This window comes from Lytechinus pictus, chromosome 3 (assembly GCF_037042905.1).
Source record: "Lytechinus pictus isolate F3 Inbred chromosome 3, Lp3.0, whole genome shotgun sequence".
In the NCBI taxonomy this organism is placed as follows: Eukaryota; Metazoa; Echinodermata; class Echinoidea; order Temnopleuroida; family Toxopneustidae; genus Lytechinus; species Lytechinus pictus.
The window spans coordinates 45021428-45034169 of record NC_087247.1 but is presented as its reverse complement, the minus strand read 5'-3'; the positions used below and the strand labels follow the sequence as shown (position 1 = coordinate 45034169).

Genomic DNA, 12742 nt, shown 5'->3' with positions numbered 1-12742 from the left:
ATAAAATACAAAAGAAATAGTGAGTGAGTGAGTGATGTCATCAGTCTCCTCATTTGCATACTGCAGGATGTGAGCGAACATTTAAAATGTCATAACTTTCTTATTTTACATCCGATTTTGATAAAAAAAATTCAGTGTTATTCTTGTTGGATTTTTCTCTTTTTATTCGAATCAAATTTTTGTTGGGGTGGACTTATGCTTTAACAGTCCGACTCTCTCTTTTCAGGTAGCATATTATTGAGCAGGGGCCGCGGAACGGTTTTCAAAGTGGGGGGGGGGGGGGGGGCTGGCCATGCAAAAAATCACAATAATTTTTACGTTTTTGTAGAGGGTTCTTTTGGAAAAAAAAATGGGGGGGGACCTGTCCCCCCTAAATTTGATTTTTAGTTGATAACTTTTTTCTTTTCTTTTTTTTGCTGGTCCCCCCTCAAATTTTGCTTGATAACCCTTTTTTTTTGCTTATCAAAATTTTTTGGTGGTCCCCCCTAAATTTTTAGGCTTCCGCCGCCAATGTCCGCGGCCCCTGTTGTATTTCTGTTAGCGTAAAAAATACCCTACTTGTGGACACGGTGGACAAAAGCATGATTTTTTCTCCAGACCTTTGTTTATGTATAAGAATTAAAAATGGGGTATGCTCCAAAAAATCTGGCTGCAGGAACAGAGAAAAAATGGGTGAAAATGTCAGAATTTATGAGTTTAGATTGGTCTGATATATAGACTAGCGCCAGTGCAAAACTCAATAGCAGTGCATTATTTTGCATTGGTTTAGTTCTTGAATTCAGACCCCTTTTGAACAGATGTTCTGTTTGTCCTCACATCTCAATGCACCAAATATCTGAATGCAGATGCTAAACAAGCCGAAGGGTGGCGGTGGAGGGGGTTGAATGTTGGTGTGTATCTACATATTTTGGTCTTGGGGTAAAGATGTGCAAAACACATTTTTTGTATGTGTTGGAATTGGTGTTGCCATGGTAACAGTGTATTATGGCAAAAATAAGGTAAAAATCTTGCAGTTAGAACTACTTCCTCTGTTTTCATCCGATTCTCATGAAATTTGGCACACACATTGGTCTTGAGGTGAAGATGTCTTAGACATATTTGTGTGTGTCTTTCAGAAATCTCGTTGCCATGGTAACAACATATTATATGGTGAAAATTGGGAAAAAACTTACAATTCAAACTGCTTCATCAGTTTTCAATCAATTCACATGAAATTCGGCACACATATTGGTATTAAAATAAAGATGTACAAGGCACTTTTTGTGTGTGTTTCAGAAATTGTGTTGCCATGGTAACAACATATTATATGGCAAGATTTTGGTAAAAACCTTGTAATTTGAACTACTTCATCAGTTTTGAACCAATTCTCATGAAATTTGGCTCACACATTTGCCTTGGGGTAAAGATGACTGTGCAAGAACCATTTTTTGTGCATTTGTCAGAGAGTGCATTGCGATGGTAACCACATATGATAGCAAGAAATGCAGGAAAACTCATTGTGGATCAAACTACTTCCCCTGATTTTAGTCAGTGCTCATAAAAGTTGGAAGAAATATTAATCTTGGGGTAAAGATTCATATTCAGTGTTAAAGGGGAATCCAGCCTTGGTCATAAAATATTGTGTGGAAAAGGAGAAAAATATGAATGGTGAAAGTTTTTCAAGAAATCGGACAAGCAAAATTTATGTTTGCTTTAAAATTAAGATCCCTAAGACTACTAGTATGTAGATTTCAAATTGGCAACTGGGTAAGTAAATTATGACAAGGGGCGAGGCCGCAAGGACAACTTTCCCATAGGCCTTGTACTTAATCATCAGGATTTTTGGTTCTCTCCTAAATCCCTATTCCATTGGGGCCGTAATATAAACCTGGTAGTGTATTGTTTTATGTCCTCATGAAAGAATGATATAATTTGTAAAACTTTTGAAAAAGACATTTTAGCCAATTAATTATTCCAGTACATGGAAGAGTAGTCCTTGCCTTACATCACTATGACATCACATATGTAGCCAATTTGAAGTCTTCATGGGTATAGTGATTACCAATGTTTACAACTTTTATATATATTCACAACTTTCTAATGGTTTGTCCGATATTGTTCAAACTTTGACCTATAAACCTGTCTGATTTTTCCTCTAAAAACAATTGTTTATTTGGGTTGGATTCCCCTTTAATGTCATGTAATAGCGCAGGGTATTAATCACTTTAAATAATATAGGTTCTTTTTTTGGGGGGGGGGGGCGGAGGAGGTAATTAAAAACTGACAACATAAAAATATAGAAGGTTAAAGGCCATGACCGTTAGGAACTTTAACACTCTTATTAAAAAAAGCACCCCTTCAATTTTTTTTTTTTTGGGGGGGGGCTTTAGAAAATTGCCACATAAAGAGTAAAAGGAAATTATTACGACTAGGAACTTAACCCCCCCCCCAAAAAAAAAAAGGGGGGAGAAAAATCCTTTACATTTCAGCGTATTAATTTAAAGCCTAAAACATTCTGCTTTGATAGAAGATCGTTTCCGGTGCCCAATTATTAATCAATGTTTTATTTTGCTTCTACTCAGTTTTTGTTCATTTCAGTTCCTACTCTGACTTTCTTACATCACTTTTTGCACTTTTGATCTTTCCATACCTTCTCGTTTTGTTTCCTCTCTCCCCCTCTTTGTCTCCTTCTCTAAGTACATTTTTCTTTGCTATTTTAATCCATTATTATCTAGCAACAATTATTCCATTTTGAATGCTTACACCTACACCGAAATATAATACCATGTCATTCATTTTTTTCATAATCTTTTAAACTCTATTTTGGCTACACTCTGTCCTGAATAATACTATTAGCAATATTTAATGTCTAGTTTAAAGAATTGAAGAAATTATATTATATATTGGTAAAGGTGCATCAAATTCATATTAACAAGGTTGCAGCATTCAGAATGGAATAACTGTTGCTTGAAAAAATGGATTTTAGTTATTTTCCGAAAACCCTTTTTAAAAATTTATTTTATCACTGAGTTTTCCCATTCCTGCAGTTACCACCATCTGAAAGGGATATGACTAGAATATGATTATATGTAGAGAAATAAAAGTCATCATTAAATCTTTGCTCAATGAACAGTGAATAAGTTTGTCTTTACTCCAATGGGAAATTATTGGCATTTTTTTATGACAGTCAGAGTTTGCATCCGACAATTTTGCTACTGAAACATAATATTCATTTTTGACAACGGGAGATGTACATGTAGGATGTATAAAGCAGGGGCTGTCACAGAAATATACTTAAAAAATGAAATGAAAGAAAATAGAAGGCTAAAATCTATTGCGCACATATGTATATTTTTGATATGGTTTGTTATTGAGTCATGGATTTGCAAGTGAATTTCTAAAACAAGTGCAGAGATTTTTGTATATATTTATATTTCTATAATTAGTTGCATGATTAAAGGTACATTTTAAAATATGTCAGAAAATATATACTTGGAGAGAGAGTAAAAAAGGAGAGTGGAAACAGAAGGAGATGATGGTATGGTGAAGCTCAAAATCAAGAGTGATGTGATAAAGTTAAAAAGAAAGAGTAGGAACGGAATATGAATAAAAGACTGAGTATAGGAGAATATAAATAAACAATGATTAATTGGGTACGTAAACAATTTTTATCAAATCAGAATGCATTAAACTTCAAATGAATGGTCTGAAGTGCAAAGGACTCTTCTTGCCTTTTAAGGTGGGGGGCATTTTTCTGCTCAAAAAATATATCTGCCCCCTATTTTTTTTTTTTTTTTTTTGGGGGGGTTAAGTTCCTTGTCAAAATCCTTTTACTTTTACGAGGTCATTTTCTAAAGACCCCCCCCCAAAAAAGGAGTAATGTCTCGCTTTAATAATGCAAAGACCCCTGAGGGGCAAAGGCGTAGACTGGTTTGAGCATGGGGAGGTAGAACTAAAAGTGGTATGGGGAGGGGTGCACATCTTGGGGAGGCGGAACTAAGGTTTGGAAAATCAGCTGTTGAAAGTAGAAGGGGTACACATTTTCCTTTTGCTTGCCAGTGTTGGAACTCCTCTGCCTCAGCGGAAGGTTTCATATTCACCCAGTGTACCCCCAGCCTATGCCATTGAGGGGATGCTTATTTTAAGAGTGTTTATCATTTTTATGTTCCTAATGGCCACCGCCTTTAACCTTCTTTATTTTGATGTCAGATTTGAAGGACCAATCCTACTGAAGGTGATTCATACCCCCACACTCTGGCGTGAACATTTTAATGCAGAGAAGACGTTTATAATTTAATATGAATCTTTACCCCAAGATGAATATTTCTTCCAACTTTTATGAGCACTGACTAAAATCAGGGGAAGTAGTTTGATCCACAATGAGTTTTCCTGCATTTCTGGCTATCATATGTGGTTACCATGGCAATGCACTCTCTGACAAATGCACAAAAAAATGGTTATTGCACAGTTTACCCCAAGGCAAATGTGTGAGCCAAATTTCATGAGAATTGGTTCAAAACTGATGAAGTAGTTCAAATTACAAGGTTTTTACCGTCCAAAATCTTGCCATATAATACGTTGTTACCATGGCAACACAATTTCTGAAACACACACAAAAAGTGCCTTGTACATCTTTATTTTAATACCAATGTGTGTGCCGAATTTCATGTGAATTGATTGAAAACTGATGAAGCAGTTTGAATTGTAAGTTTTTTTCCAATTTTCACCATATAATATGTTGTTACCATGGCAACGAGATTTCTGAAAGACACACACAAATATGTCTAAGACATCTTCACCTCAAGACCAATGTGTGTGCCAAATTTCATGAGAATCGGATGAAAACAGAGGAAGTAGTTCTAACTGCAAGATTTTTACCTTATTTTTGCCATAATACACTGTTACCATGGCAACACCAATTCCAACACATACAAAAAATGTGTTTTGCACATCTTTACCCCAAGACCAAAATATGTAGATACACACCAACATTCAACCCCCTCCACCGCCACCCTTCGGCTTGTTTAGCATCTGCATTCAGATATTTGGTGCATTGAGATGTGATGACAAACAGAACATCTGTTCAAAAGGGGTCTGAATTCAAGAACTAAACCAATGCAAAATGATGCACTGCTATTGAGTTTTGCACTGGCGCTAGTCTATATATCAGACCAATCTAAACTCATAAATTCTGACATTTTCACCCATTTTTTCTCTGTTCCTGCAGCCAGATTTTTTGGAGCATACCCCATTTTTAATTCTTATACATAAACAAAGGTCTGGAGAAAAAATCATGCTTTTGTCCACCGTGTCCACATAAATCCGCTAACAGACCAGACTATTGAGCGCGCTTTGTTTATATAGGGCCTTGCGTGATCACACAGAGATACGATATACTAATGGATCTTACGAGCTCGACTATCTATACACCTTACTAGTAAGGCTTAGCTGTGTAATTCTGTTTATGTCTGACTCAATATAACTTGAAACATGATGGCAGCGGTGAAAAGTTACATATTTCCGTAGAACAGTTATTCTTCTTCTCCCTGAAGTCTATTATGCATCTGCAAACAGTGATTTGACCTGGATTTCGCCAGCTTTCTAACTCATCTAAGAGTCATTCCTGAATGTGTCCCACATATGTAAGTTTGTGTACTGTTTTCTACATTCAGTAACACTAACACTTGTAACAGACCAAAAAAAGCTTCGGTCTCTGTTAATTATGTTCACTCCTAGTACCAATGTGAGGTCCAAACATTAACATGTATGGACCTCATAGGCGACATTACCCAAAACATGGGTTGGACAATGCTATTTTGATCTCCAACCCAGGACTTTGGTAAATGTACACCTTAATTAAAAATTAAGGCTTAATTAAGTTAATACAATTACTGAATTAGTACAAATTACAAGTTGGATGCATGTGATATACCTTTTCATACGGTCGGCAAAACATAATAAGTTATTAATAATATTTGAAATTAAAATGGATTAATGTTAAACTTACATATCAGGCCCTTTTTGTTGATTTTTCGGTGAGCGTTCCACACAGCTGCGACCACTCCTAGTACCAATGAGGTCCAACATTACATGTATGCACTCCTAGTACCAATGAGGTCCAACATTACATGTATGGACCTCATAGGCGACATCAGTAGTATTTTTGGTTAGAAATCTCTGAGAACAGGATATTTATATTATTATATCACAAGTACAAGCTATATTCCTTTCTCTTATTTAAATTATAATTTTATAGTGTAAATGCATCGTTAGCAACAACAAAAAATGAAAGAAATGAAGGGGAACTTACATTTTCACGGCTTTTTCCTGATTTTCTGGGCAGCTGCTCTTCTCTTCTGACTCGCGATCGAAGCTGATATGAAGATCACGTGATTCGCGTTCTCGTCAGCTGATCGGTTGGTTATTCTTTTCGTCAGACGTTAATAATATATATTTTATAATGCTAGCATTCATCGCTAATTTAGGTGAAAGAGATTGAAGTTAAACAGCGCCAGGTCGGAATCATAATTATTTTGGAAGAGTGTATTTATACACTCGATCTCATACCTGACGTAGACAGCGCTATTCAACAAATGCACAATCTTCAATATAAAAAATAAAACAGAAAGAACGCCTTGAACACAGGCCAAAATGCCTAACGATTTCTCCGCGGCATTAACAACTATCGTAAAGGGCGCTCCATTTATCAATAAAGATGGATGCTAAGCTGTCTATGTCGACAAAATTTGCCGCAAATATTTACGAAGAATTGTGAGAAATGGTCTGAAAATGCAACAAAAGAACCGGTGAGTACCGATTAAACATTATTAAAGTTGTAAATAGATTATACATACCTTGTAGATTTAGTTTTTAAGGTGATATTAGTGCTTAGTTCTAAGCTAGGGAGGCCCAAACGCGCGTGAGTGGAGTCCCAGTTTATTAGCACGGGTAAGTATTGGGGTGTCGCCTAGAGTGCATGTATGGACCTCATAGGCGACATAAGTGATAAAACCGGTTAGACATTGCCGTTTCTATTTGCACACAAGGACTTTGGCAAATGTACGCCTTAATACAAATTGGATGGTAACAATTTTGGTATAAATTAGTTCTTAACATCTTAAATAATCTATTACAATGGTTAAAAGTTAATGGATTGAGGTTAAACTTACATTTTCAGTCTTTTTACTTGAATTCTTGGTGAGCGTTCCAAACGCTGTGGGGACTGATCAACTCCGATGTGATTCACGTACTGGTCAGCTGATCGGTCAGGTGATCGGTTGGTTATCTTTTTGTCAGACGTTCATAATTTATATTACAATATATAAATCTTCAGTATCTTGATTTCAAGCATCAGTATTGCAGGGAAAAGTCATTATCGATTGGAATCAGTGGCAGATCGGGGGGGGGGGGGGGGGGGTGGTTGAGCATTTCTGGCCCGTTCCACCTTTTGAGATTCATAGTCAATATTTTGGATGTAAAAAAAAATATGTCGTTCGTACAAAGTTATGTCCCCCCCCCCTCCTTATGAGAATCACGGCAATATTTGTAATGGGGATATTTTGTTCATATTCTTTGCTCTTTTTTGTCCTTTTCTTTTTTGCTTCTCAAATTTATTTTACTTTGAACAACATGACTTTCTATATTTAATGACAAACTTTTTTAGGGGGGGTGGGGGCTTGCCAAATATAACGCGCGGCAAGATGACCTTCTTTTTTTAGTGACAACTTTTTTTTTATTTGTCAAATTTTACGAGAGACAAAATGACAGTCTTTTATTTTTAGTAACCATCTTTTTTGTTTTACTTGTCAAATCTTACGCGAGACAAAATGACCATTTTTCTGTGATAACCTTTTTTTGGGGGGTTGTCAAATTTTACTTGAGAAAATGCACCCCCCCCTACTTTGGAAAATCGAAGATTAAGATCATGAGTATAGCCTACATCTCAGAGGCGTAAACAGATGGGGGCATGGCTGGCCATCCCCCGAGTGGATTTCACCTGAAAAAAAACATGATAAGAGCAAAGGAAGGAAGAAAGAAAGAAAGAACGAAAGGAAATGTAAAATGGAAGGAAAGTCATGTGAGAACAAATAATCCGGGGGGGGGGGGATCTACTCAGATAATAAAAAAATCTGCCATCTGTAATTAAATTGGATTAGTTAATATCCAGAGGTCCCAGTGCTACCAACATGCATGTAGTGCGGGCAGTGGCGTACCTAGGATTTTCCACAGGGGGGCAAAATCGGCCGCCAAAAAATTTGACAAGCAAAAAAAAAAAAAAAAAAAAAAAGGTCTTCAAGCTCGTCAGGGGGAGCAGAGATACGTAATTTGCATGGGTTTGTGACTCATCGGGGGGGGGGGGGGGGGGGCAGACTGGTACGCTAGTGCTCGGGACTTACATTACGTAACTATTATCTTCCACATGCAACATGTGCTATGCCCCCTCTTATATACCCCTGTTATGCCCCTGCACAGACTCGTCTACATTGATTTCGATATTTAAGCGTCATTATAAAATTATAGCAAAAAGAACGCCTTGATTAAAGTCCATTACCCCTAGAGACTCGCGAGCGTCATGTGACAACTCGCCCTGGATTTGCATGTACAGGATCCTATGGCGACAACAGCCATCGCAAGAGTTGGCCAGAAGAGGCGATGAAAACACAAAATTTGGAAAGAAAAGAACCCGTGAGTACCCATTTTACATTATAATTAAGAAATTAGTATATAATGAATAAGTTAGACCTAAATTTAGGCCGTAATTTATATGAATTTGCTGGAAATTCAAGGCCAAAACGTACCCGTCTGGCGTCGACTTTTCCAACACGCGTTGGAATAGCGGTGTAGCCCCAGAGTGGCTGCGACGAGTGATCAACTCCGAAGTGATACGCGTACTGGTCAGGTGATCGGTTGGTTATCTTAACTATTATCACCCGTATCAGACATCTGAGCTGGTCATTTACAAAACCGTATTTCCCTGTATTTTATTATTATCAGGAAGGGATAGGTATATTGTTTGTATTTTCCTCGGTCTCAATGCGCGTATTGACTTTGCATGCAGAGACGACGCAAAATATACCTTTGTATTTTCCCACTCTAGGCGACACCGCAATACTTACCCGTGTTAAGAAACTGGGACTCCACTCACGCGCATTTGGGCCGCCCTAGCTTAGAACTAAGCTTTGTTTTACTAAAAAATAAATATTCTTATAATTCAATAGATGTTACTAAATAAATTAGTACTGTTAAATCGGTACTCACCGGTTCTTTTCTTGAATTTTCTGGCAATTTCCCACGCTTCTGGCTACAATTCTGCGACTAGCCCTGTCGCGGTAGACAGGTATGAGATCGAAATCACAGCGAGTATTTACACTCTTCCATAATGATTCCGATAGGGAGACGCAACACCCCCACCCACATGGGCGCAAATCCCAGGGAGACATGTCCCCCTCACCCAAAATAGTAGGGGGGCACATTATGAAATGTCCCCCTACTATTTTTGGTCTTTTCATTCAAAATCGAAATAAAACATGTATTTTGGAAGAGACGATCTTACTTTTGGGGTGCCCCCCCCTTTTTTTTTTTTTTGCTTGTTTGCTTGTCAAATTTCTTTTGGTCAAGATGACCTTCTTTTGGGGGTGATAACCCTTCTTTTTTTATTTGTTTGTTTGTTTTTGCTTGTCAAATTTTCCAGCCCCTGGTCCCCCTACCTTTGGGGAGAGATTTCCGCCCTTGCCAAGTAGACATACTCTTGATATTGTTTGCGAATCTGCACGGGGGCTGGGGGATGAAGAAAAGCGGTGAGACGAGAAAGAAAAAATAGAAGGGAAAAGAGGACAGAAAAAAAGTGAACGAAAGAAAAATTAATGGAAAATAAAAGGGAGGAGAAAATAGTGAGAAAAGTGATGGGTATAGGTCGAGATTTTATGTGCCCGTGCAAAAAGAAATGAGCAGAGGTTGATTCCTTTTCATCATCATCATTACCGCCACCATCACCACCACTATCATCGATCTTCACCAAGATAATTTTCATCATCATCATCATTGCCATCATCGTCTTTCTTTTTTTCTTATTTTTCCCCCTTCCCTTCTTTTTTTCCTTCCTATTTTCCTCCTTTTTTAGAGGGGCACATCACCACGCCCCCTCACTGGATATCCGCCTCTAAATATGTTTGTTGTTGTATATAAGTTGGCGGATTCCTCATGAAATGAAATAAAAGAGAAAATAAGGAAAGGGAAACTAAGAAGAAAAAGAAGGACTGAGGAGAAGAAAAAGTAAGCCAAACAAACAAGAAAAAACAATATCAAAATTTTGTTGTAAAGTCTTCTACGTCAGTTTAATAATTATGTTTTCAATGAAATGAGAACATAAAAGAATTGAAACAAGTAAAAAGGGCTACATCATAGTTAAAAGAAATAGAGGGAAGCTCCGAGACAATAAAAAGGGTGAAAAAAAAAAAATACTTTGAAACACTCACAACACGAGCATAAATAAAAAAAAATTGGAATAAGCGAGGACAAGTTAGCTGAGGGACCCCCCCCTCTCTCTCTAGTTATTTATCTATCTATCTATCAAACTTGCATATACAAGAACTTCTTACTAATCAAAATATTGCGAGCAAAAAGCACGAGCTGACATTTTTTTAAATATTCAAAACTGATAGAGAGACACATTTTAAACAATTCATGAAACATAATAATCATTCATTAGCTTACTAATCGAATCATTCGATTGCGACAAATGATCTGAGAATTAGTGTTTTTAGGAATTCATTAAAAGCATAAAGTTGTATCTCAACATTAAAATAAGGCGGGCGCAACGCATCAGCTAAAGCTTTATACACCGATAAAAAATTTGGACATTTTAAGTATTTTCGGTAATCATGAAAAAGATTGATATTTCATGAAAGCTCAAATCCCGAGGAGGAATATTTTTATTAATTGACTTTAAAAAAACTGTTCTAAGCCCCATTTAATATTTGATTATAAGTCGAATAAAACAGTAAAAGCTGAGAAGTATTTTGTGTTCCTCTATCATAATTCTCTTTCTCTTCAACCCTGGTTCCTTTTTTTCTGGGGGGGGGGGGAAGTATTTTGGTTAAGAAAAGAGAGAAAAAAAGATAATTGCTGGCTTGTGGACGGTAGTGGTAGGGACACCCCCCCCCCCCCCGTAGTTACACGTTATGCCAATATGGGACCAAATGATCCTACATGTCCGAGGCGAAACTTGTGCAATCAATTAAACGTTATTTTTGAAAAAAAAATTAAAGCTTGCGCTGTTTAACTTCAATCTCTTTCATCTAAATTTGCGATGAATGCTAGCGTTATGAAATATATAATTATCAACGTCTGGTGAAAAGAATAACCAACCAATCACCTGACGAGAACGCGTATCATGTGATCTGCATATCAGCTTCGATCGCGAGTCAGAAGTGAAGAGCAACTGCCAAGAAAATCAGGAAAAAGTCGTCAAAATGTAAGTTTCCCTTATTTTCTTTCATTTTTTTGTTGTTGCTAACAATGCATTTAAACTCTAAAATTAAAATTTAAAGAATAGAAATGAAAATAGCTTGTACTTTTGATATAAATATAGAAATATCCTGTGCTCAAAGATTTCTAACCCAAAATACTACTGATGTCGCCTATGAGGTCCATACATGTAATGTTTGGACCGCATTGGTACTAGGAGTGGTATTTTCCCTGGTCTCACATCCGGGCCTTTTAGGATGCGAATGAAGTGATACGCTTCATAATGTTCCGCGCACCAACGATCTACGTCATAATAAAGACAACGGTGGATCTGGGCGCTTGCAAGTACGTCATAATGGTAAAGTGCAGAGCCTAGACACTGATATTATCATGACACAACAGAACTCTATTCTTAAAAGATATCACTGTTATCATGATTTTTGCTCTAGATATCTGATTTGGATGATAATAAAAATATTGACTGCCCTTCTTTCGGGGAACATCAAATATATTGCCCTTAAAAGACCCATATTGCCCTCGTCTAAAGACTCGGGCCAATATGATTCTTTTGCTGGCAATATATTTGATGTTCCCCTCAAGACCACTCCTAGTACCAATGAGGTCCAAACATTAGCATGTATGGACCTCATAGGCGACAATGCGTTAAAAACAGGTTAGAACTAGAACCGTTACTGTTTCCTGCACCCAAGTATGATATTACTCCGTAAATACGAGTTTTTTCCTCGTTTGTTTATCATTTATTAAAAGATTGCCCATTAAATATCATCCTATTCCTACTTAAAATTTAATAAAATAAAGGGAAACTTACATTTGAGTCCTTTTTCGATCTTTTCTTGGCAGTCAGGCCGGTCACCGTCGAGTGCGATCAAAGCGGTATGAAGCTGATTTTCAGATCACGTGATACGTGTAGTCATCACCTGATCTATCGACTATCCTTTTTTAAAGACCGCAACAATTATAAATTTTATTATAAAATATATATAGAATAAATTATTGCATGATATTATATATATATCTACAATTAGAAATATTTTGTGGTATAGATTTAATATTTGACTAAAAATTGCTATTTAACAAAATATTTATAAAAAAATAAAAAATCAAACAAAATAAAAACGCCTTGGACACAGTGCAAAAAACCTAACGATTTGGCCGCGTTGTTAACAACTATCGTAAGGGGCGCTCTATTTATAAATAAAAAAGAATGTACAGCTGTCTACCGCGACGTGGTTTGTCGCAAGATTTGGGACAAATCCGTGGGAATTCTGGAGAAAAT

At 36.9% G+C, this 12742-nt stretch overlaps 1 protein-coding gene across 4 annotated transcripts in view; it reads left to right on the top strand.

The window, feature by feature from the left end:
* Positions 1–5357: 5357 nt before the first annotated feature.
* Positions 5358–12742, top strand: part of LOC129257163 (MFS-type transporter SLC18B1-like) — a 31044-nt gene continuing 23659 nt past the window's right edge. For 3 of the 4 annotated variants that reach the window (XM_064097142.1, XM_064097146.1, XM_064097147.1), the window contains exon 1: positions 5358–5621. The gene's annotated coding sequence lies outside the window, so the exon portion shown is untranslated. The remainder of the gene's footprint in view (positions 5622–12742) is intronic. The other variant, XM_064097144.1, reaches the window with a different exon arrangement.